Below are 26,686 nucleotides of genomic sequence, written 5' to 3' on the forward strand. Positions count from 1 at the left end.
GAGGAGTGCCCCCTGGCTGGCTGGAATCTGGCCGGGTTGACCTGGCCGGGTTGACCTGTCCGGGTTGACCCTGGCCAGGTTGACCTTGGCCGGGTTGAGCTGGCCGGGTTGAGCCCATCCGGGTTGACCCTGTCCGGGTTCTCCCTGTCCGGGTTGAGCTGTCCGGGTTGAGCCCCGTCCGGCTGGAATCTGGCCAAGTCAACTAAGACTTCCCGCCGGACCTGCGCAGACATGACGGTCATACTCTACAGTGGAGCACTGTAGATGAGCAGCCAGCACTGTTCCTGCATCATGTGACACTTCACTGCGCTCCAATAGTGGTGCACTATAGCCTGCATCATCATATGACATCTCAATAGTGTAGTGGGTATGTGGGCCACCCGTTGTCCCTGGGCACTAGTATATAAAGTGACCCAGGGGAGGCCACACATACCCAGCCTCATTTTAGCCACGCTCACACATCCATCCATCCATGCCACACTCCCACGGGCTCACTCGGCCACACATGAAGCTAGCAGCCCATGGCTCTCTTCTCAGATACAGCTCCAGGAGCAACTTTGTACTGCTACGTGTACACTGCATATATCATCAGACATGCAGGAGTAGGGGTATTATCTCTCCGGACAGCCCCGAACCTGGGTAAATCACCGCGTGCTGTTTGCCCAATCCCGTCCCTTGACCTCCAGAGCAGTCTTGCCCTCACCTCAAGCCACCCCGTGGCATCTGTCGTCTCACGAACCCGCCCACGAGATAACCACGACAATGGTGCTATGCATGATCTAGCACAGTCAGTCTCAATCCATGAATGCCTCAGACTGGATGACCTTACAAACAGCAGCAACCCTGCAAAAAGTGCCAGACACCTATCATTCTCTTGTGACAATAGAAGCAAGACTTCATTTGAAGCCTTTCTTGGATTTAAGAGAGCACATACACTTCTACTGCAAGTGTATATAAATCAACGACAAGGTTTATCCCCAGTGATTTGTTCCTTAAGTTAAGGTACCTCCATGTGCTCGATTTGAACAGACGGGACATTACCGAGTTGCCAGATTCTATTGGAAGCTTAAAAATGATTCGGTATTTGAATCTCTCGGGCACTGGTATTGCAATGTTGCCTTCATCAGTTGGTAGGCTCTTCAGCTTGCAAATACTTAAGTTGAAAAACTGCCATGAATCAGGTTGCCTCCCACAAAGCATAACCAGTCTTGTAAATCTTCAATGGCTAGAAGCAAGAACAGAGTTGGTCACAGACATATCCAGAATAGGCAACTTAACTTGTCTTAAACAGTTGGATGAATGTGTGGTCTGTACGGACAAGGGATACAAGATCAGTGAACTGAAGACAATGAAGGGGATCCGAGGTCATATTTGTATTAAGAATATCGAGAGTGTGGCTAGTGCAGAGGAGGCAAGTCAAGCTTTGCTCAGCGAGAAGACATTCATCAACATCCTAGACCTTGTATGGTCTGATAACAGGAACTTACAATCATAAGAAGTAAATTTAGACAAAGAGATACTTGAAGTTCTTCAACGACATCATGAACTGAAGGAGCTAACTGTCAAGGCATTCGGCTCCTCCTCTCCAAATTGGTTTAGTAGTCTTGCCCACTTGCACACCATCCACTTGTCTGATTGCACGAAATGCTCAATTCTACCAGCGCTAGGAGAGCTGCCTCAAGTATTTAGATATTGGTGGGTTTCCGGCCATTATTCAAATCAACCAAGAATTTTCAGGTACCAATGAAGTTAAGGGGTTTCCAGCACTGAAAGAGCTCTTATTTGAAGACATGACTTGTCTTGAAAAGTGGGCCTCTGTAACTGATGATGAATTTCTTCTGTCCCTCAAAGAACTCGCAGTTATGGACTGCCCGCAAGTAACAGAATTCGCACTCCTCCCATCAACATTAGTGAAGCTAAAAATTTCTGAAACAGGGTTCGCTATTCTTCCAGAAGTCCATATTCCAAACTCTCGGGTTCCATCGTAGTTAGAATGCTTACAGATTCATCAGTGCCCAAATCTCAAATCTTAAAGGAAGGACTGCTTAGCCAGCAATTATTGGCTCTCCAGCAGTTAACTATCACTCGCTGTTTAGACCTAAAGGAACTGCCAGTTGAAGGATTCAGATCCCTCATTGCCCTTGAGAGTCTTCACATCTATGATTTTCCAAGGCTGGCACCATCAGGACATCATAGCTTGCTGCCCTCCAAGCTTTGAAGACTTGCGCATCAGTTCTTGTTCCGACCTTATTAACCCTCTTCTTCGGGAGCTTAATGAGCTCTGTTCGCTGACACATCTCACAATCACCAATTGTGCTAACCTTCATTCTTTTCCAGTAAAGCTCCCTGTCACTCTGCAAAAATTGGAGATCCTCAACTGCAGTAATCTGATCTACTTGTCTGGTGGTCTCGAAGATGCACCGTGTCTATCAGCTATAACCATCTTGAAATGTCCTCTCATGCTATGCTTACCAAGGCGCTCTACAAAATCGTTGAAAGAACTGTATCAAAGGATGCCCATATCTAACAGAGAGCTGCCAAGAAAACAGTGGAAGAGATTGGCATAAAATTACTTATGTACAAATCATGGAGATCGATGATGATATCAACATACACAGCCAGAGCATACAGAAACGATTATCCTGATTACTTCACAGCAGTACAACACAAATGGTATGAACTAGATGTACTTTCTTCCTTTTTATTGCCTAAACATGTTTTTGTACTACTCAAACCGATCCTCTACAGGAGATTCCGTATTCATTATTTCACCTATTTTCACACGTTAGCACAGAGAGATACTAAGGTTCATATCTCTTGTGTGTCAAATAGCAAGCAATAAATTACACACTAGGAAACTATAGCAAACATCAGCAGCAACATCATATATATTCAAAGAAGAATGAAGAAAAATAACTGGATCTCCAATTCGAGTAATAAGAATGTAATAACAAAAGAAAAATAGCAAAGACTACATCATTTGACTCATGTACCAAGAATAAACCAGCAAATACTAAAGTTCCCTGCTAACAAGAATTTTTTACAGATCAGTCCTGTACCATGGCCAGGCCACATCTGTTCAGAAAATAAAACCTAAGATTTAGTTTGCCCATGCACTGTCCCTGCATACATAGTAGTAAGTATTTCTAATCAACGTTACAAAATAGTGTTGCATTACATTCTGAGCAGCGAATTCCAGAGTGATGATTATATACTGCTAGGCTATTAGAAATTGGTATCTCTTTGTACATATGCATCGCCTGCTCACAGAATGCAAATCATTCAAATAAAAACAAAACCCTAAAAAAGGTTCAAGTACTCAATTGTGAAGTTCTTTTCTTTATTTTCAGATTATCGTCTGGATTCTGCAAGTAATGTTTGGACGATGGTGATATTTCAAGAACAGTTAACGTCCCACCTGCCATCAGAAGACCAATTGAATGCGCAGAACTCGAAGGACCAGAAAACACAACCAGTACTTTTTGAACAAACTATAGTTTCAGCAGAGGAAGTGAAAATACATTATTATTTTCTCGACATTGAACAATACATTACTGCCAGTCGCCAGATGGTTATATCTTTCATTTCATTTTTAGAAAAAAATTCAATTGAGTCCTTTGTGCGGAATTACACTGTCCCATCCCAAATATATGGTATTCTATAATTTTAAGATAGGCCATTTCAAGATCATGCACTACTATGGTGTATGGTATACAGCCACAAATGGAGTACCATCAAGAGTACTATAAGTGAGCTAACAAAACAAATAATACGGTTGTACACAGCCTTGTTTAATTGCAAAACCAGAATGGCATCTATTTAGGAATGGAGGGGGTGTTCAACATTGGGAACCTGACCTTCCTTCCGGTCGGCAGTTCATCGTCTCTTTTTTTTTAGAGCGGACGCATCTGCCCAGGCTTAAACATGAGGCCCTTAAAGGATCAACAAGGAAGATTAGAGGTCTGGCAACTCCTCCAGGCACAGCTAACAGCCTCCGTCATCTTCCAATGCCCCATGTACTCAGTTGCTGAAATCCTAATTGACTTATTGACAGGAGTTTTTTTTTAACAGAAACTGTCAAGAGTTAGGCCACTAGTCATTGCTAGGAATAGGATATACTGCAATTGTGCGATGGCAAGTTAGAGCTACGAGAACATCGGCATGCATTAAGTACTAGTACATGTCAATCTGATTCGCCAAAGCCTATGGAGACCAAAAGAATCAATCTGAAACAGTTAGTGAGAACCCGTGAGCTTACAGCGTCCAAAATGGTGGGCGCGTTGCAGATCCGCTCTGCCCTATCTTTTCTCCTCTTCCCTCGCCATGGGTTCGTAGCGGCGCTAGCAGGTCGGGGGGCGCGACGAGGCGGGGCCGGTGGCGGCGGCGATGCGACGGCGGCGCCGGGAGCGGAATCACGAGGCCAGTAATTCTTTCCAGAAACTGTCTGCCGACCAGGCCCATCCTACTGGCTGTGACTGGGCCGAGCCCGCGCACGCACAATTTCACGTCATTTGTATTTTCCGCACCGTGGTACTCAATTGTTTTTTTTTAATACACTACATGGGTTGTACCGCATCGCTAGCCTACCTTTTTTGAACATCAGACACAAGCGCTCATATACAAGCGCATACACTCACCCCTATGAACGCACACACGCACATCCTACCCCTATGAGCGCCTTCAAAATACTGAGCCGGCATATCATCTTGAGATTTACGAAGTTACCGTAGACGCCTCATCGTCGACGGGAACGTCTCCTCCCACTGAATGTGCATCGCCGGAAATCCTGAAATAAATCCAGAAATAAATGCGAGCACCAGGATTTGAACCCTGGTGGGCTGGGGATACCATAGTCCCTCTAACCATCCAACCACAGGTTGGTTTGCCATCGCTAGCCTACCGCAGGGTACACCAGTTTATAACAGTGAATGTATATACTGCCCTTTGTACAGTCTTGTAAATAGATGTACTGTTGTGTTGTATATGTACAATGTATGTAAAAATACAGATGTGTAAATAATGTAAAAAATATTTTTTTTCATCTTCATGTGTTTTACCACTATACTTTACCACATCTGGCCAATAAGTACACCACCATTACATACGTACACATGCAAATAGACCATACGATGATATGATTCTTCATAAGACAAAAACAAATGACTGCATAACTAACACCTCGGCCATACAGACGACCATAGGTATTTGAATTTTAAAGAAAAAGCTCAATCAGGCTGTCGTCCCTAGAGCTCTTGCTTTGACACCAATAGTTCAAAGAATCCCATGTCGCACACGCCCAATCTGGCCTACCAAGTGCTCGACATACCTCATGCCACACCGATCTAGCGAACACGCACTCCACGAGTATATGACTGATCGTCTCATCGCACTGGTTGCAGAACGAGCATGAATCCTGGTGCGGTAGGCCTCGCCTCGCGAGTCTGTCAGATGTCCAACATCTATTCATCAGAGCCAACCAACTGAAGAAACGACATCGCAATGGAGCCCGCGATCTCCATGTAAAGTCCGCCGTTGGGTTGACCTCTCTTCCCACAAACTTGGCCGCATATGAGGAACTCACCAAGAATTCGCCATTCCTCTCCAAGGCCTAGTGTCTGAAAAACGTATTACATTATGAGATGGAGAGAGTATGAAATAAGTGACACCTAGACGTTGTTCTCGAACTGAGTATCACATGTGCAGTTCTAGTGACAATTGTTTGGAGACTGCAAGGTGAGGCTAAGCACAAGACTCCTTTTCCTAAAAAGTACTCCGTATATCATCAGCTTCAGCTGATATCGAGAACAGCGTCTTTGGAGTTGTCAACATCAAAGTTGCTTTCTCTCGAGGAAGAAGACACAGGTGTTTGGGTTGCTCAAACTTCCGCGGTTTTTCCAGTTCTTCTCATTGCTTATTTGTAGCTTATGGAAAACAGAAAAGACCAAGAGAGAAGCGATTGTGCCCCTCGTGCGAGTCATGCCATCCCATGACTCCACAACCATCTCACGCAGCTCATGGTGGCGTTAGACTCGGGCCGCATGAACAAACTCGTGGTGCCCTCCTCCCCCTCCATTATTTCATTTGAAGGAAAAACCACGTGAGAGGGCACGGGGCTTATCCCAACAATTCACCCCCTAAGAAGCTTGTGCCGTTGTCAACTTCAATCATGCCGATCTTTGCACGAACCTGTATGAAGCGCACGCTGAAGAGCTTTGGTGAGAACATAGTTGTGCATTAGTGCCAACGAACTCCACCTCAACTTTCATGGCCTCCACGCATTCCGAATGAAGGGAAAACGGACGTCGATGTGTTTGCTTAGATCATGGAACACGAGACTTTTGGCAAGTGAGATGGATTATTTGTTGTCCATGTAGAGTTGAATGCAGGCTGGTTCCTCCTTTAGTTCTCCGCAGAACCGAGCGAGGCAGATTCCTTGGCACGCCGCTCTGGTGGCGGCGATGTACACCGCTTTGCACGATGTCCACCACTTTCTACTTCAACGGCTGCCAACTGATGACATTGTTGCAGTTGAAGGACATGACGCCGATGGTGCTCCGACGAGTGTCGGGGTCTCTGGCATGTTGGAGTAAATAGCATAAAGCTACTAGTTTACAGGTTAGGGTTCCAAAAAACTACCACTTTTTTAATTTTCTCAGAAAGCTACAAAACGCGCGGTCCGCTGTTTCAAAAAACCCAAACCCGCGGTGACTAGCAATTTAACCGTTTTTCTGACGGCCTGGGCCCATCTGTCAGCCCACGTGGCCACGCGCGCTCACGGCGCGACAGTTCATGGCCGTTAGCCGACGCGGTCCGGTCGGAACCAAAGTAGGCTGTCGGGTTTCTTGTTCTCTCACTCCCCTCCTCTCCCCGCAGTGACCTAGTGGGCGATGGCGGCGGCGCAGCCAAATCTCGTCGGCGGCGAGCGATTGTGCCAAGGCAGCACTGGCGAGGAGGGCGGTGGACCCTCAGAGGTGGACAAATGGCTAGGCAGCTCGAGCTTCCCGGCGCAGCGGTCGCAGCAGCCATCACCGCCCGCGGCTCATGTGGATCCGGCGAGCTCAGATCCCGAAGTCCGCGCGGCCAGGGCAGTGGCGAAGCGCATCCACGCTGATCCAGCAGGCGGCCACCATTGGGCGTCGTCCTTTGGTGGAGTGAGGTAAGCACTGCTCAATGTTTCTGGGTGCTTTAGTTCAAATTAGAAGAAAGTGCTACTGTATTTATGGGTCAATTTAATCCTACAGCTTAGATGATGCGAGTTGGGACTTGAGGCTACATTTTCAAGGAATAGATAATATGGAGAAAAGGTATCCAGTGTCCTTAGATATCAGTTATCTGACCATATTAGCATTGGTTGAGTTGGAGGGCTATGGAATGGATGCATTTCTAACTTATGTAAAGGAAGAGGGAAAGGGGCTGGAGGGTGTGGAGGCCCTGGATAGTGAGGAGGCATTAGAGGAAATGCTTGACTTATTTGTTGATAATAAGGTACTGAACATCAGTGTCAGAAAAGCTACTGATCCAAGCCCAGCAGATGAGGAACAGATCCCCATTGATCATGTTAGTGAACCTGTTGTTTACAGAGTTTCACAAGAAGGTGTTCTGTACCCTGCCCCTGATGATCCCTACATAAACACACAGCAAAGCAGCAATTTTAACAAGGGGAAAAAAGTTGTGGAAGAAGAAGATGTAGAAGAAGCAACAGATGAAGAAGAAGAAGATGTACCAGAGGAAGAAGATGAAGTTGAAGATGACAAATCATCTTCAGATTTTGAGTTCTTTAGGGGTGATTATAGAGGGGAGAAAATTTCTTACAAAGCTTGGTGTAGGGGTGAAGATGAGATTGGCACTGATACTGCAGAGCACTTTTGTGCAGCTAACTCAGAACCTTCTGAGTTTTGGGAGGAAGAACCAGTTGTTTCTGAAGATGAACAAGTAGAGGATCATGGCATAAGTGATCCTGGTACTGTAACTACATCAGAGAGAAGACAGAGGGATGCATATGGGAAATCACACCTACTTATTCAGAGATTATGTTTCTGCTTTCTTCAAGAAACCCATGTATTGTGAAACATATAAGCACATAATATTCCTTGTGCCAGGTCCTGACCATTGGCCTCATACAAATGGGCATGATATTTCTCCCCCTGTTTTTAGAGAAAAGAAAGGTAAGAAACAAACTGCCAGGAGGAAAGGCCTGTTTGAGGTACCAGCTAAAAAAGACACTTCTAGGATTGGTACAGTCACATGCAGCAACTGCAAGATGCAAGGGCACAGGATCAACAATTGTGGTGTCCCTTTAAAACCTAAGTTCCAAATGAGGCTGAACAAGCATCAGGTATGTCCATTGATTCCATGGTTACTTACATTGCATTGCATTGTTACATTCATTTCATTTGTAGGAAAATACTTCTAACTAATATTGTTGTGTAGGAAAATAGAACAAACTACTCTGAGACTGGATCTTCAATGGCTGCAACTGCACAAAGGCCACCAAGGGTACCTGCTGCCTCTGCACCTGCACCAACTCCTCCTCCAATAACAAATGAGTCAACACAAACAGCTTCTAGGTCAAGGAAGAGGGCAGCACCAGCTACATCAACAGCACCACCACCTCTCAAGAAGAGCAGGACCAACACATCTTCTGCAACAGTAGTAGCACCTGCCAAGAAGAAGAACACAACTATTCCTGGCAATGGATCAAGGTCTTCTCCAGCAAATAACACCAGGTCATCAAGGTCTTCTCCAGCAAAGAACACCAGGTCAGCTACTGCCAATAGAGCTGGCACTGGATCTTTCATTGCTCCTAGACAGGCTGCTGCCAATAGAGCTGCTACAAGTGCTGTGCATGATGGGTCAAAGAGGGTCAGGAAGCCATCTAATAGGCTGAAAGATTACTTTTATGCAAGTGGCAACTAGCTGAAGTTGTTGAACTCCAAGTGCTTGATACTGTTTGATTTGGTTTGTAATAACATTGCCTCACTAAGTACTTGATACTGCACTCTTTGATTGGTTTGTAATATGGTACTGTATGTGGATTCTGCACTTGTTTGCAACTTTAATTCATCTGCAACTTTTATCTATATGTGGATTCAACACTTGATATACACCTTACAGATAGAAACATCCAAATCTCATAGATAGATAGATAGATAGTCTCATAGATTACATCCAAATCTCACAAATACTACTACAAGTCTCTCTCAAATTGACTTACAGATAGAAAGATAGATAGAAAGATAGATAGAAAGATAGATAGCAAGATAGATAGCTAGATTGACATATCAGTCATAGCGCTCAAAGAAACGGACCCACTTGGTCCTAGTTGCTGGATGAGGAGCCATGACTGTTCTCATCCTTACCCACCTAATGATTTGGATGAATGACCTTCCCCTGCCACCAGTGAAAACCAGCTCTAGTTCTTCATCATTGCACTTCTCCAGTACCTTGTTGGAGAGTCGGCGGTTGAACTCCTCTTGCTGCTCATCCTGGGCCGCCTCTAGTACCCTCTGCCTGCGCCTCCTCCTCCTCCTCTGTGCTGCTGCTGCTGTCCGTACCTCCACAGCCTCCCCCTCTTCCTCTATGACATCTCCCATGTCAGGATCCATCTGTAGGGTTTCTTTTGGGTGGCGGCTGGTGGAGTCACTGGGAAAGGGTGGGGGTGGGGAGGGGTTTATATTGAGAGATGGATGGGGGATTGGGGTTAGTAGGCCTAGGGTTGCATTTGGTCAGAGAGTAGTGGGCCACTAAGCCCAATTACCCACAGAAATAATATATGAAGGATAACAAATAACATATAAAAGATATAAGATCAAGTTGAACACTTAATAGCATAGGAGATTCATTTCCACTACTTAATAGCATAGGAGATCCATTACAACACTTAATACCATAGATGATCCATTACAACTTAACAACATAGGAAATAAGGTTCTTACACACTAGGTTAAACTTCACATTCCCCCAAAATGTACACCCGTAATTACTTGAAATCATGCCAGGCCACATCCTTATATAAAGGCCTTTGGATGTACTTACTTCACCAACATATCACAGCAAGTTCAAGACTCAAGGATGGCCTTGATTTGCTCTAACTTCTCCTTGCTGCCATACCCTTCATTCAGCAGCTCAGCAACAACAAGCTCAAGCTTTTCCTTCTCCTTCTTAAGAACATCTCTGTCAACTTCAACATCCTTCATAGCCTTCCTAGTGTTCTTGATGATATCAGCTTGGCTCTGCAAAATGCACCTCTGCTCTTTTGCAAGTTTGAGCTTTTCCATCTGCACCTCCAACATGGCTTTCTCCTCTAGCTCCTTCTTCTTCTTCCCAAGTTCTTCCTCCTCCACTTGTTTCTTGTCCATCCTACCATCCTGCCAATCAAACATCTTGGATACATCATCAACAAGCTTGGTGTACTCAATGCAAAGCTTGTCATTTTCAGTCCTCAGCTTGGCCAACTCCCTTTCATGTTCACTCTTAAGCCTGGCCAACTCCTTCTCAAACTTCTCCTTGTCCTGTACCCTTCCAAAGTTCTGCTCATGGAACATCTCCCATAGCTTGCACAAACATCTCTGAAGAACAGTTGGCCAAGGCCCATCAACCCACTCTACAACACCACAATTCACACCATTTTCCTGCATTTGTAAATGTAAAAAGTTATTACAATGCCATTAGTAAGTTTCCAAAGTGGCAAAAATACATATGTGTCTGTCATATCAAACAAACTGCTGCATCATATCAAACATCACTGAACATCCATAGCAGAAAACTTAATTGGCATCTAACCTGGACTGGGCAGCTATAGAAACGCCTCCCTGTTACAGGCCCTTCAAAAGCAACACGCTTAATAGGCCTCAGTTGGTGCAGAATGCACTTGGGATGAGCAAGCTCAAGTTGGCCACAGAAAAGGGGCTCCACAGTGGTGTCTGGTTCCTCCTGCAACCGTAATAACCAACAAAAACTGATTTCAATCTGCACTCAATACCAGAATCAACTTGCACTGTTCATTAAATCCCCAAATCAGTATGAACCCTAACACTGTACAGAGATGAACCCTAGGTTACCTAAATCCTACAATCAAACCGCACCCTCACTAATCAAGAACAGTATCACACACACAACAACAACACTACACTAAGCAACATCCATGGCTGTAGCCTAAGCTACTAGCACCTAACCCTAACCCTAACCCTAGGTGGCAAAGAACTTACCATAAATCCCATGTCCATGTTGACAGCCTCGCACTCCTCCTCCGAGCTGGTTTCCTCGTCGTTCCAGGAAGGCATTGCGGCAAGGAGGTCGACGGCCACCGGTCTCGAAGACGGCGCGCGGCAGCGAGCTCGTACTGGAGCAGGGGAGTGAGAGCAGGGGAGTGAGCGAGCAACGAGAGAGTGAGCGAGTGTGTGATCCCGACCGACCGAGCGGGTATATTTACCCCACTTACGACCGGGCCGGTCGGCTAACGGCCGTGAACTGCCGCGCCGTGAGCGCGCGTGGCCACGTGGGCTGACAGATGGGCCCAGGCCGTCAGAAAAACGGTTAAATCGCTAGTCACCGCGGGTTTGGGTTTTTTGAAACAGCGGACCGCGCGTTTGGTAGCTTTCTGAGAAAATTAAAAAAGTGGTAGTTTTTTGGAACCCTAACCTGTAAACTAGTAGCTTTATGCTATTTACTCGGCATGTTGTCATCATTGTCCGTTGTAGCCCATGAGGTAGCTGTTCCCGATCCCTCACGTGTAGTGACAACCCCGGTTAACGTAGCGTAGCACTCGCTTCACCGAGGTAAGGTGCTCAGTGGTGGGCGCCTCCATGAAGTGTGAGACATAGTTCACGACACAGGAGATGTTCGGCCCGGTGTGCACCATGTACCGCAAGCACCCAATGACGTTGCAATACTCCATCCCATCCATCAACGGCATTGAACTCAGCTTGTTAAGCTTGACGCGGGGCTCCATCAGCACGTGACAGGTTGCAGTCCGTCATGCCTCTCCGGTCGAGAATCTTCGTTGCATATGCCTCCTGGCTCAAGGTGGTGTCATCAGCTAAACTTAAGTGGCCAAACTCGCTCACCTTGAAGAGGCCCTGCATTTCTTCCTTGAAGCGCTCGAACTCCTGGATGTTGGAGCCAGTCATGATAAGTTCATCGATGTAGATGACGACGAGGGGCCGAGACTTGGTCTACCGCGGCATAGAGAACATGCATTGCAGTGCTCCGCTCGAAGCCAAACGGCGTGAAGCACCAGTCAAGTTTCTGGTTCCAAGCACGTGGCACTTGATTCAGGTCGTATAGCACCTTGTCGAGGTGCAACACCTACCCCTCTTGTCCATCGACGACGTACCCCAGCGACTTGAAGACATACACTCCTTCCTCAAGCTTGTCGTGAGGAAGGCAGATTTCACGTCCATGTGGTGCATGCCCCAGCCTGCGTGTGCTGCCAGAGCCAGCAAGAGCCACATGAACTCAAGATGGGCAGCGGGGGCAAGGACCTCATCGTAGTCCACCCCTGACGCTGCACATACCCCTTTGACGGGTGAGCCTTGTGTCTAACCACTGCACCATGCACGTCCTTCTTGACCTGTACACCCACTTTAGGTCGATGGGGCAATAGTTGGGAGGGAGGTGGACGAGGCACTACGTGCAGTTCTCCTCGCCCATCGCTTGCTGCTCGGCATCAGCGTGCGTGGCCAGCTCCTCGTGCAGTTCATCTTCCCCCCCCCCCCCCAAGACGTAGTTGTAGAGTTGGGGTTACGTTGCATGATACCATCATGGACACACCTGATCGTCGGGTGCATACTTGTCGGCGGCATCGAGGGTGACGTGGCTTGGGAAGGTGACACCGAGTTGGGGTCTGCCATGGCAGCTAATTTGGGTGAAAAGGCTGTCATGGCAACGCTCCTTGTTGTCATGGCAGTTGTGGCAGCCGATGTTGTCGGTGCTGCTATGGCAACGATTTTGGGCAAAATTGGTGTCGTGGGAGCGGTTCCATTCCATTGCAGTAGTTCTGCTCGAACCAGTTGTTGTCCTGGTCCTTCGCAACATCAGTGTGCGTGTCCTCATGCATGCTTGACGTGGAGTACTTGACGGTGAAGGTCATGGCTTGCATGCTTGTTGAAGACAACATCGCGTGTGACATGGAAACGCCTTGCTGCCAGGCTTGTATCCAAGGAACACAATGGGCTTGCTCCTATCCGCGGGCTTTTGGAAGTATGGTCTAGTGTCCTTGACATGTGCCACGCAACCGAACAGGCGGAGGAAGTGCACATTCTGCTTGCGTCCATGCCAGGCCTCAAACAACATATTCCTGGCAACGCTACTCGTGTATGAGTTGTTCGGGATGATGACGGTGGTGGTGACAACCTCACCCTGGTAAACGGCTGGCACCCCCTTTGATGTGAGCATGCTTCTAGCCATACCGATGACGGTCTAATTTTGGCACTTGACGAACACATCACTAGAGAACTCCTCGCCATGGTTCGTCTAGAAGGTACAACATGCATGTGCCGCGATTGTGCCTAGACGATGACCTCATCCTTGGTGCAGAGCAGCATCAACCGGGTGTACCGGTCATGGTTGCCCACCAAGGGCAGGAAGTAACGCTTCCGCCAGGCGTCATCGCTAAGATCAGCCCGTGGATATCTCCTGGATGAGCTCGAGCATCTTTGCCGCCCGAAACTTTGATTGCTACAGAAAAGGGGATTGCCCCTGCTTCCCTTCCAGGCCACCCACAGGGAGGCCAACCACCAAGCCATTGCACACAGCGCTACCCTTCATCTTCGCTCTCGCTCGTGGCGAGACACACTGGCTTCACAATTCTCTAAGTGAATGGTGTACAAATGTCTAGGGCACACTGGCTTCACAATTCTCAAGTGAATGGTGTGCAAATGTCTAGGGGAACTCTTTGCCCTGGCGAGGAGGTCCGAGGTTCTGCTACCGATCGTGCATGGCCATGACACCGTGCTCGACGTGTGTTGAACACCTCGAGTGGCCTCGCTTCACAGTGAACAGGACTGGGCCCATTTGTGTATGTCCACCAGTGAGTTGTCGCCAAATTTCTCGGTCCCCGTTTCATCAAGGTTTGGGAAGGTGGATACATTGATGGTCATGTGGTTTGATGTGCTTGGTGTCGACATCACCAGGGGCCTGCCCGAGCTCGACCCAGACCCACTCTTTCTTGAGGAAGATACGCTTGTGGCCCGCATGCACTGTTGTGGCAGGTGATAGTGTCGTTGCGTCAAACAGAACAACTCAAATCTTGCCATGGCAACAGTAGGCACAATCAATGTCGTGGCACGTTTCGGGTAAACCCGCTGCCATGGCAGAGTTTCCTTTCACGACAACCTACAATGTCGTGGTAGCATTTTGGGGCAAATCTGTTGCCATGGAAGGACTTGCTCCTGCCGCGGGCCCGCGTGTTATCAGGGGTGCCTCCGCCAATGTTCACTCATGGATCATCAACAACGCCGACTCCTCTTCGTCGGACTGCACCAGGTGGCCTCCTCCGGCTTCTTGCGACAGTCACGGGCCCAATGTCCTAGTTTATCGCAATAGTGATAATTGTCGTCGTCGGCATCACAACCATCGCCTTCTAATTGAGGTTGGTTTCTGCACCTGCTCTTTTCCTGAAGCGAGAGCATCCGTCGCCACCATGGCGAGAGTTGTTGCTATTGCCGGACGAGATGCTGCCATTGCCAAAGAAACCAGCTTGGTCTTACTTTTTCTGGCGTGTGGCTCACTCTTCAGTGAGCAGAAGGCTGTTGCCACCCTGGTTGGATCTGTCCAGCCAGTACCATTCCTCCACCACTTTCAAACGCCGAGTGAGCTCCTCGATTGAGAGTACGGAGAGGTCGAGCGGGGTCTCAATGGAAAGAGCCACTTGAAAGTAGCACGCGGGACCACCAGGAGAAATTCCTCTATGTCTTTTTCTTCCTACACATCAATAAGAACTGCAAGGTTGTTGATCATACTTCTTTCCTGGTACGAAAGCACTTTGTGTAGGCGAGATAATCTCAGGGAGGATATTTTTCAGACATGACGCCAACATCTTGGAGATAATTTTATAAAGAACATTTTTCAGACTAGACTTGTTTCCTCACTATGCGCAAGAAAGTCGAGCGTATTCCAGTGGTTAGCACTCTGCGCGTTTGACTTTGGCGGTAGGAGTTCGAGTCCCACTTCATCTGAATTGTTGTGTAATTTTTTCATCGCGTGATTTTTCAGCAGATTTCTAGCCGGCCCGCTACGCCTCGCAGGCGGCCCGCTACGCCGCGCCTGCGAGTGCCAGCAGCGCTAACGGGCGCTTAAAGCGCTGAGTAGGAGCTCCCGGCTGCGTCTGGGGGATTTGTTTTGTATTTTTAGGGGGTCAGAAACTGCGAGATGAAGCCCAGCCCATGTATGCTGGTATATAGCTGTCAGCCTATACTATGCCTATTTTAGAGTGGGCCGGACCCATGTAACCACAGTCTCATGTATTATTAATTTTCCTCACGTTTCACAAAAAAACATATTATTCTCACCGTAGTAGACTGGTTTTGTTAGGCATTTCCTATTTAGCGCTGCAGGCGCCCGTTAATGTGTATTCTGCAAACGGGCACCTGCAGAGTCCCTAACTGGGCCGGCCCGTTACTGTGTAAGCGATTCTGCAGGAAGGGAGTACGTTGTCAACGTGACTCGAATTACAGACCTCCCGCAATGATGCTCGATGGTATGACCAACCCGCCACACAACAGATTGTGATTGATAAGATCTAACTCTTTCCCTTAATTGTTCTTTTTTTTGTTTTTCTTTTTTCTTTTTTCGTTTTTCTTTTTCTGTTTTTCTTTTCTTCTTCTTCCGGTTTCTTTCCCTCATCGATTTCGTTTTTTCATTTCTTAAATACGTGAACTTTTTCAAAATTGATGATGTATTTTTTTTAAATTTGATGAACTTTTCTTTTCAAAATCTATGAACTTTTTCATATTTTTCGTGAACTATTTTTAAAAATTGATGATGTTGTTTCAAATTCGATGAACTTTTTCTAAATTTGATGAACTATTTTTCAAAATCTATGAACTTTTTTCAAATTCAATGAACATTTCTTCAAATTGGATGAACTATTTTCAAAAATTGATGAACTTTTTTCATTTTTGTGAACTTTTTTCAAAATTGATGATCTTTTTTCAAATTGGTGAACTTTTTTTCATAATTTTGGTGAACATTTTTAAATTTTTTGTGAACTATTTTTTAAAATTTATGAACTTTTTTCAAAATCATTGAACTTTTCTTGAATAGGGCAACGTTTTTTTGCTTGTTCATGGACTTTTTCCGAAATTTGTGAAGTTTCATTTTTCTTGCAGAAAATTGTATATGAGCGGCTATGAAAGTTAGCGCTCATTTTTTTTCAGTTGCAAAAACACTCCCTAGTCGTTAGCTGAACGCATGTAGGTAGTGTAGGTCCCGAGTTCTATATATGGGTACAAAATAGGTATATGTTAGTGTTGTACTAACGAAAGTACTAAATAGAGTGGTCTTCTAATTTTAAGGCAGTAGGTGGTTCTTGGCGCAGTGGTTGCTCTGTCGAGACTACCACTGGTAACTTGTGGGTTCGAATCCCAGCTCTCGCGTAAATTTTCTCTTTTTCGCGTCTGCTTTTCGAAGTAGCTGCTGGGCCGGCCCATTAAGCGGCGCGCGCGAGCGCCAGGAGGGCTAGGAGGAGAACTCCTATACGCCGCTTATTGCGGCAAGCAGGCGAGGATTCGCACAGGAGGTCGCTGAACTGGGACTTGTGGGTTCGAATCCCAGCTCTCGCGTATATTTTCTCTTTTTCGCGTCTGCTTTTCGAAGTAGCTGCTGGGCCGGCCCGCTAAGCGGCGCGCGCGAGCGCCAGGAGGGCTAGGAGGAGAACTCCTATACGCTGCTTATTGCGGCAAGCAGGCGAGGATTCGCACAGGAGGTCGCTGAACTGGGCCGGCCCATTTGCGTGACGCGCGTTTAAAAAACAACAAAAACCGAATGCACTGGCAGGAATCGAACACACGATCAGCAGCAGGCACGCACGCTTTGCTAGCCAGTCCGGCCGGAAGACTTCTCCTAGGGATTTACAGCGCGACTTTTAAAGAAACGAACAAAAGCGGCAAAACATAAAAGACAAAAAGAATACTCCCTCCATCCGGAAATACGTGTCATCAAAATGAATAAAAGGAGATGTATCTAGAAGAGTAGCTCGCACAAATTTCGCAAAAAACGAGTTTTAGTGCGACCAAACACCTGATCTCCCGTGAGAGAATGACCTCACTAGCTCAGCGATTTTTTTTTAAAATTTCGAAGGAGATTTTCTTCCCACAAAAGTAAATTGTTCTTTTGAAAAACGAATATGTTTAAGAGAAAATGACAAAATTTTAAAGACACAAACATTTTTTGCGAAATATGAAAAATAAAATAAAGGAGCAATAGTGAAAACGAGAATCTGTTTTGAAACTATGAACATGTTTTTGAAAAAAATGTGAACATTTTTAGAAACAGCAACAAATTTGAAATCTGCGAACATTGTTTTCAAAACAGGAACATTTTATGAAATTCCTGAACATTTTCTGAATTAAGAACAAATTATGAAAATATGATCATTTTTGAATTTATAGCAACTTTGCAAAGGAGAATATTTTTAAAAATCTCTAAACGCTTTTTGAACAAATTCCGAATTTGTGAACAAATTTTCAAAATGGAATTTTTTTTGAATTTCTATACAAACTTGGAGAACAAATTTTGAAGCACAAACAATTTTTCGAAGCACAATTTTTTTTTTGAATTTTGTGAACAATTTTGAAATGGAGAACAATTTTGAAAAACCCCGAACAAATTTGGAAGGGTGAATTTGTTTTGAATAGGTGAACAAATAATTAAAATCCGGTACATTTTCTGAATTTTGAAAGTTTTGAACTTTGTTTTGTGATGAGAACAATTTTGAGAACAGTTTTTCGAAGACTGAACAATTTTTTACAACAATAATGTTTTGGAATTTGTGGAAAAAAAGCAAGCAATAACATTTTTTGAATCTTGAGAACAAATTTAGAAACGGAGCACAAATTTCGAACAACGAACAATTCTTTAAAGCACAAACATTTGTTGAATCTTGAGAACAAATTTTGAAAGGAAGAACAATTTTGAAAAATCCCGAACAAATTTGGAACCATGAATTTTTTTGAATACGTGGACACAAAATTTAAATCTGGTACAGTTTCTGAATTTCAAAAGTTTGGAATAATATTTAAATTTTGAGAACATTTTTTTGAAAACCGAACATTTTTTGAAAACATGAACAAACACTTAAATATTTTGAAAAAAGCTTGATAAAAAGAGAATAAAAGAAAAAGTAATAAAAAACCAAAGAAAGAAAATTTGTTGAAAAGAGAAATTAACTTGAAAAGAAAAACTGAAAGAAAACAAAAAAGTAACGAAAAGAAAAGAAAAAAGGACCAGAAAAGGAAAAAAGAAAAAACAGAAAGAGTAAAAAAAGAAAAATAAAGGAAAATAAAAAACCGGTTCAGGAACCTTCTAGATGGTTCCCAAACCCAGTAAGAACCGACTGGGAACGCTCTAGAAGGTTCCCAAAACCGGAACCTGGTAGACGCTACAGGGCCGGCCCAGACTCGCTCGCTAGTCAGATCCCCTGTGCGATTCGGCGACAGTTCGACGCAACGAGCGTCGAATAGGGAATTCCGAGTAGGAGCTCCCGGTTTTGTACCGCACCGTATCGCTAACCTACCACAGGAGAAGCCAGTTTATAAGGTGGCATTCGGCCTGTCTCCTTGCCCCCACATTTAGGTGGGGGTACGGGCTTGCCTTAAGCCCGTTAGAGTGTACAGTAAATGTATATACTGCCCCTGTACAGCCTTGTTGTACTTGTATAAAAAAAAACTGTATATGTACAATAGATTAGATGTAGTTGTTCTTGTACAATGTATGTAAAAATACAGATGTAAATAAAAGAACATTTTTTTTCATCTTCATTTGTTTTACCACTATACTTCACCCCATCTAGCCAATTAGTACACCAGTGTTTCATACTTACATGCAAATACACCATACGGTGATATGACTCTTCAGAAGAGAAAAACAAACGAATACATAATCGAACTCGGATCTTAAATCTTTGAATAGCAGCAGTATATATTTTTTGTTTTGCGGGAACAACAGTTGGCACCCCAACAGGCAACAGCCCATCACTCCCCTGAAATAATAACAGAGGAAATAACGTGCTGAATTAACAAACACCTGGAGATAGTCTCTGAGCTTAGGTATTTTCAAAATGAAAAAAAAATGCTCAATCATGCGCGTACCTTCATCCGTTACATACAGTACACTGGGACGCACCTGATAACTCAGTCTCAGCTTCCCCTTCAAAAAACATACTGTATTTGTTAACTCCTTGGTGGATTTCTTCCAAATTTTCCATGCAAGAACAGCCACATATTTGCTAACTAATGACACGAAAAGAAAAGGACGTGCTACACCTACAGTGTCACACACTAACCAACCGTGTTCCCTTTTTCCAACGGAAGCCAATATCCTTCTTCATCGGTCTTTCCAGGAAATTGCCAGCCACTGGTTCCTTCGCTTGGTTCACATAAGGAAGCAAGATTTTATGCGTAACTACGAGGAATAGACAGAATGTTCCCTCTGGAGACTTGGCTGCATAGGAGATGAAATCAATAGTCATGCTTCAGTTAATAAAATCAAAGTGAAAAATCAATCAAGTAAAGATACAGAAAGTTATGTGTCGAGTAGATAAATTCTTAAAAAGTATTACTTAGACAGTGGTCGAATTGAGTATCACATGTGCAGAAGCCACTATTCTAGAGATGACTGCTTTTATAACTGCTAGGCAGGGCCAAGTCCTTTTATTCAACAGGTCAGTGGAGGAAAACCAAGAATTCTGAAAAGTATATCCTCCTCAGCTTCAGCTGGTATGAAGAGCAACGACTTTGGAGTCAATGGCAGAGCAATAACAGTGTGTGCCCCCAACCCACCCACACACACACACACACACACACACACACACACACAATCCTCCTCACACATATCGTTCCAGACTTCCAGTTTGCATCTCTAGGAGACTGCAAACAACCAAAAACCATGCCGATCGGAGAAGCTGTTCTGTCTTCCTTCATGCAGGCACTCTTCAAGAAAGTGATCGCTACCGCTTTTGGTGAGCTGAAATTACCTCAAGATGTAGCTGAGGAGCTGGAGAAACTATCCAGCAGTCTGTCGACCATCCAAGCTCATCTTGAAGATGCTGAGGAACGGCAGCTGAAGGATAAGGCGGCACGAAGCTGGCTTGCCAAGCTCAAGGATGTTGCATATGAGATGGATGACTTGCTCGATGATTATGCAGCTGAGGCCCTTCGATCCAAACTAGAAGGCCCGTCCAGCGACAACCATTTGAGCAAGGTTAGAAGCTGTTTCTGCTGCTTTTGGTTCAACACCTGTTTATTCAACCACAAGATTCTGCAAGACATAAAGAAGGTGGAGGAGAAGCTCAATAGGCTTGTCAAGGAAAGAGAGATCATTGGTCCAAACATGATTAGTGCAACAGACAGGAAAGAGATAAAAGAGAGGCCTGAGACTAGTTCAATAATCGATGACTCCAGTGTGTTTGGAAGAGAAGAAGATAAGGAGACCATTGTGAAGATGTTGCTTGATCAAAATAACTCTAACCATGCCAACCTTTCTATTCTTCCCATAGTGGGTATGGGCGGACTAGGGAAGACGACTCTAACACAGCTTGTCTACAATGATACAAGAATAAAAGAGCATTTCCAGTTAAGGGTCTGGCTGTGTGTTTCTGAAAATTTTGATCAGATGAAGCTTACCAAGGAAACCATTGAATCAGTTGCCAGCGAGTGTGAATCAGCCATCAGTGGGGTCTCATCGGTCACGACCAACATGAACTTGCTCCAAGAAGACCTCTCGAAAAAGCTAAAAGGTAAAAGGTTTCTTCTAGTACTTGATGATGTATGGAACGAGGACTCTGAAAAGTGGGGTACATATCGCCGTGCTCTACTTACTGGAGGAAAGGGAAGCAGAATAGTAGTAACCACAAGGAACAAAAATGTAGGGAAACTAATGGGTGGGATGACTCCATACTTTCTAAATCAGTTATCCGACAATGATTGCTGGTCTTTGTTCAGAAGCTATGCATTTGTGGATGGTAACTCCAGTACACACCCAAATTTGGAAATGATAGGGATGGAAATTGTGAAGAAGTTGAAAGGCTTACCACTGGCTGCCAAAGCAATAGGCAGCTTACTATGTTCCCAGGATACTGAAGATGACTGGAAAAATGTGTTAAGGAGTGAAATATGGGAACTGCCATCAGATAAGAACAATATATTGCCAGCACTGAGATTGAGTTACAATCATTTGCCTGCCATACTGAAGAGATGTTTTGCGTTTTGCTCGGCCTTTCACAAAGATTATGTGTTTGAGAAAGATAGGTTGGTCCAGATATGGATGGCCCTTGGGTTTATTCAGCCTCAACGGAGGAGAAGAATGGAAGAGATTGGAAGTAGCTATTTTGATGAATTACTAAGCAGGTCCTTCTTCCAGCATCACAAAGGTGCATATGTGATGCATGATGCTATGCATGACCTAGCACAGTCGGTCTCAATTCATGAATGTCTCAGACTGGATGACCTTCGAAACAACAGCAGCTCTGCAAGAAGTGCCAGGCACCTCTCATTCTCTTGCAATAATAGAAGCCAGACTTCATTTGAAGCCTTTCTTGAATTTAAGAGAGCACGGACACTTCTACTGCTAAGTGGATATAAATCAATAACAAGTTCTATCCCCAGTGATCTGTTCCTCAAATTAAGGTACCTCCATGTACTTGAGTTGAACCGGCGAGACATTACTGAATTGCCAGATTCTATTGGAAGCTTAAAAATGCTTCGATATTTGAATCTCTCGGGCACTGGTATAGCAATGTTGCCTTCGTCAATTGGTAGACTCTTCAGCTTGCAAATACTCAAGTTGAAAAACTGCCATCAATTAGATTATCTCCCACAAAGCATAACCAATCTTGTAAATCTTCGATGGCTAGAAGCAAGAATAGAGTTGGTCACGGGCATAGCCAGAATAGGTAACTTGATGAATTCGTGGATGAATTCGTGGTCCGTACAGACAAAGGATACAAGATCAGTGAATTGATGGCAATGAATGAAATTAGAGGGCATATTTGTATTAAGAATATCGAGTGTGTGGCTAGTATAGAGGAAGCAATTGGAGCTTTCCTGAGCGAGAAGGCATTCATCAGCATCCTAGACCTTATCTGGTCCGATAACAGGAACATAACATCAGACGAAGCAAATCAAGACAAAGAGATACTTGAAGTCCTCCGACCACATCATGAACTGAACGAGCTAACTGTCAAGGCATTTGCAGGCTCCTCCTTCCCAAATTGGTTTAGTAGTCTTTCCCACTTGCAAACCCTCCACTTGTCTGATTGCACGAAATGTGCGACTCTACCAGCACTGGGAGAGCTGCCTCAACTCAAGTATTTAGATATTGGTGGTTTTCCGGCCATTATTCAAATTAGCCAAGAATTTTCAGGTACCAATGGAGTTAAGGGGTTTCCAGCACTGAAAGAGCTCGTATTTGAAGACATGAGTAATTTCAAAAGGTGGACTTCTGTACAAGATTGTGAATTTCTTCCATCCCTCACAGAACTTGCAGTGGTGGACTGCCCGAAAATAACAGAGTTCCCACCACTCCCATCAATGCTAGTGAAGCTCAAAATTTCTGAAACGGGGTTCACTATTCTTCCAGAAGTCCATATTCCAAACTCCCAGTTTCCATCGTCATTAGAATACTTGCAGATTCATCAGTGCCCAAAGCTCACATCCTTAAAGGAAGGACTGCTTAGCCAGCAATTATTGGCTCTCCAGCAGTTAACCATCACTCACTGTTTAGACCTAATTGACCTGCCAGTTGAAGGATTCAGATCCCTGTCTGCTCTTAAGAGTCTTCACATCTATGACTGTCCAAGACTGGCACCATCAGGACAGCATAGCTTGCTGCCCTCCAAGCTTGAAGACTTGCGCATCAGCTCATGCTCCAACCTTATTAACCCTCTTCTTCAAGAGCTTAATGAGCTCTCCTCGCTGACACATCTCACCACCGCTGATTGTGCTAGCCTTCAGTCTTTTCCAGTAAAGCTCCCTGCCACTCTGCAAAAACTGGAGATCCTCAATTGCAGTAATCTGATATACTTGCCTGCTGGTCTAGAAGATGCATCGTGCCTAACAGCCATAACCATCTTGAAATGTCCTCTCATACCATGCTTGCCAGGGCGCCTTACAGGGTCATTGAAAGAACTGTACATCCAAGAATGCCTGTTTCTATCGGAGAGTTGCCAAGAAAACAGTGGAAGAGATTGGTGTAATATTGCTCATGTACCAATCATTGAGATCAGTGACGATACCAACATAACCAACAAGAGCACACGAAGAAGATTATCATGAGTGCCTAACAGCAGTGCTACACAAATGGTATGAATTAGATATATTTTTCTGCTTGTCTTGCATAAACATGTTTTGTCTACTAATTGTAAACTTCATACTAGAACCAAAATCCTCTATAGGTGATTTTGCATTCATTATTGCACCTATTTTGCATGTTAGCACATAAAGATACTTAGGTTCAAATGTTCTGTAACACCTAACCGCAAGCAATAACCATACAATAAGAAACTAGTGTAAGCATCAGCTGCAACACTGTATAGTCAAGCCTTCCATTCAAAGGAAAATGAACACATTTTAATAGAACAGTCAAACTAATGGGATTGCCAATTTGAGACTGAGTAATAATAATTCAACAAAAATAAACCATCAAAATATTCATTATCTACCTCATGTATCCTAGAATCATCTAAGTGGTTGATGTATTAAAGAAGTTTCATATCCACAGGTGCGGCACAGATCATCCACCATGGTCAAGTCATATAGCTGTCCCATTCAGAAAACAAAACCTAAACCTTCAGCTGTGATATGAAGAAGTTTGTTCATGCGCAGTGCGAGCATGCATAGTAGCAAGCTTATCTGGTCAACATTTATAAAATATGGTTGAATTAGCTTCTAACTAGCAAACTCCAGATTAATAATTCTATACTGCCAGTGACAATTTTCATAAAATAGACATAATAATGTCCCAACTCTTGGTTATTAAAAGTTAGTGTGGCTCTCTGTTGCATATGCCTGTCTAATGCCTACAGAATGCAGTTCAAAGCAAAATGTAAGAGAAGATCATGTACTCACTTGTACACTTTCTACTTTCAGATTATCGTATGGATTCTGGAAATAATTTTGGACGATGGTGATATTTCAAGAGCACCTTACACTTTATGTTCCACCTCCATCAGAAGACTAATCTGGCCCATGTGCAAAACTCGAACGAACCGAAAACTCAATGAGTAATTTTGAAGAAAATAGAGCTAGTACTTTCGGCAGAGGAAGTGGCCAAGACATTACTGTATTTATTATATATGCCTTATCATTTTCAGAAAAATAAGATGAGTGTGGGCTCTTTTGTGTTTGTGTCATTTTGTAATCTCTCTTCTAGAATACATTTCACTCTATGATTTTGAGACTCCATAATTTTTTTCCCCTTTCTCTATATGACCCTCTCATTCAATAGCAAAGTCTATTTTTCCAAGATCATGTACTACAATGGGATACAGTAACAAATGGAGTGTCATCAAGAGTATACATGCCTTGTTTGTTGTGTGAAATCCTAAATGAAACCTATTCAGTAAAGGAGGGGGTTTAAACGGTGGGAACATTTTCTTCACTTCTGTCAGTAAACACCATCATATCAGAGTCTGGTACCTCCACCAGGCATTGCCCGCCTAATTGCCTGCAGATTCACTTCTTTCTCCACTCCTTTTTTGATTTTCTACCTGGATTATCAGGCCCTTATAAATATGGTAATCCTATTATCCTAACACTTCAGTTTCAAGACAATCCAATGTATAGGGACATGATGCTTCTAATATCCACAGGCATGATTATTTGATTTTATGTAGCCTTCCTAAATATGTTTCTACCAGTGATGTGATCATTCAACACCGACATATATATGTTTTATATAAGCTATCCCCACTATCAGCAACTACTGCTCTTTTGCTGATATGTGTTTTATGCACATCATCAATAAATTAATTCACAGCTTCCTCCTCGTCGTGTTTATCTTGCCATATACCTACCAGCTGGTACAACCAAATCTTGGAAATTGACTGAGATAAATAGCGCAGTCCTAGCCAAAAGTACATCAGTAGAGGCTGATGAACTATATATAGTAAAGAACACAAAATTAAGCTCAAAGAATGGAACTGAAAAAAAGAGGCATTGCCAAATTCATATGCATCAGCATCAATCCATGCATATTGTGGTGTAAGAGTGTATATAGGACTGAGAGGCATCAGTAATCCGGTGGCGGTATATATCTCCTAGCACAACAGGTTGATACATCGCCATTGTACTGTCAAAATCCTCTTGTTTAGCACCGGGTAGCGACCCGGCGCCAGGTTGATGTCTCCTACTAGTTCGTCTCCATGAACCGGTAGCATGTTGGTACTCAGTCGCTCAAAAATGTAACGGCAATTTTCAAGAGTTAAGTCGCTGAAGTAGTTTGCAATTGTGCGAAGGCAACTTGAGCTGTGAGAACGGCCGCATGCATCTAGCACATATCATTGGGCAAATCCCCAAAACATATGGAGTTCCAAAAGCATCGGTCCGAGTCAATTCGTCCAGATCCATGGACTTACAGTATCGATAACGATAGCCGCGTTGCGAGTTGGCTCTCTTCTCCTCCTCCTCCCGCGCCATTGGTTTGAGGCGGTGCAGCAGGCGGGCGGCGCGGCGGCGATCCGGCGACGCGATAGGTGTGGGCTGGGACAGCGGGAGCTCGGCGCCGCCGGTGAACGGTGTGGCACGGGATGGTTGCGTCCAGCCCAGTACATTTTTCAGAAACGGCGAGATTTTTTTTTTTGAGTAAAAGAAACGGCGAGATGAGCCCCAGGCTTTTTCGAGAGAGATAAGGCCCAAATTTGCATTTGGTCAATTTGATGTCTAACAAGAGCTAAGTGGTTCTATCTTAGACTAGCCACAATGGGAGTAACTTCAGCAGTAATATCGAGTTCAACTCAACAAATTTACTTATGTGGCAATGAGTTAATGAGGAGAGGAGAGTTACAGTAACTTAGATAGTTACTGTAACATCACATGTCCCAATGCAATATGAGTCTATAACCTAATAAATGAACCTTTGCATGTTATCACACTTATGTTAGTACCCACTATGAAGATAGTAATATAGTTTAGGGATATGTGTATGTTACTGGTGTATATTACTATGCATTATGGCCAGTCTTAGAAATTGAACATATAAACCTTGGTAGAGTACCCGCCATTCTAGCGCCATCGTGGTCTTAGATGAATCCGACTCGCACATTCTACCCTGCGATGTACTTGGTTGGTCCTTTTAATCTCGCTGTCAAACATCCCGACGTCCATTTTTTCGTATGTTGGCTGTTTGAGTTAGACCGAATGACGGCTGGGCCACCCTTGTGCGCGGGGCCAAAATTCAGCGGCTACTGCCGCTGCAGCTACTGTTGCGTGCATGCGCCAACGGTGAGCATGGGTGGCAGGGCGTGGGGCGCGGG

At 44.4% G+C, this 26,686-nt stretch overlaps 1 long non-coding RNA gene and 2 pseudogenes across 1 annotated transcript; 2 read left to right on the plus strand and 1 right to left on the minus strand.

Moving 5' to 3' along the window:
- The first annotated feature begins 290 nt into the window (after positions 1–290).
- LOC123094684 (disease resistance protein RGA2-like) lies at positions 291–2,646 on the plus strand (annotated as a pseudogene).
- Positions 2,647–18,947: 16,301 nt separating this feature from the next.
- On the minus strand, positions 18,948–24,309 carry LOC123137744 (uncharacterized). Its single transcript, XR_006468484.1, has 3 exons — positions 23,876–24,309; positions 19,308–19,659; positions 18,948–19,198 (listed from the first exon to the last, which is right to left on the minus strand). It is a non-coding gene; the product is annotated as an uncharacterized lncRNA (long non-coding RNA).
- On the plus strand, positions 20,089–24,562 carry LOC123137734 (putative disease resistance protein RGA3; annotated as a pseudogene).
- Positions 24,563–26,686: the final 2,124 nt, after the last annotated feature.

This window comes from Triticum aestivum, chromosome 1B, assembly GCF_018294505.1.
Source record: "Triticum aestivum cultivar Chinese Spring chromosome 1B, IWGSC CS RefSeq v2.1, whole genome shotgun sequence".
Classification (NCBI taxonomy): domain Eukaryota; kingdom Viridiplantae; phylum Streptophyta; class Magnoliopsida; order Poales; family Poaceae; genus Triticum; species Triticum aestivum.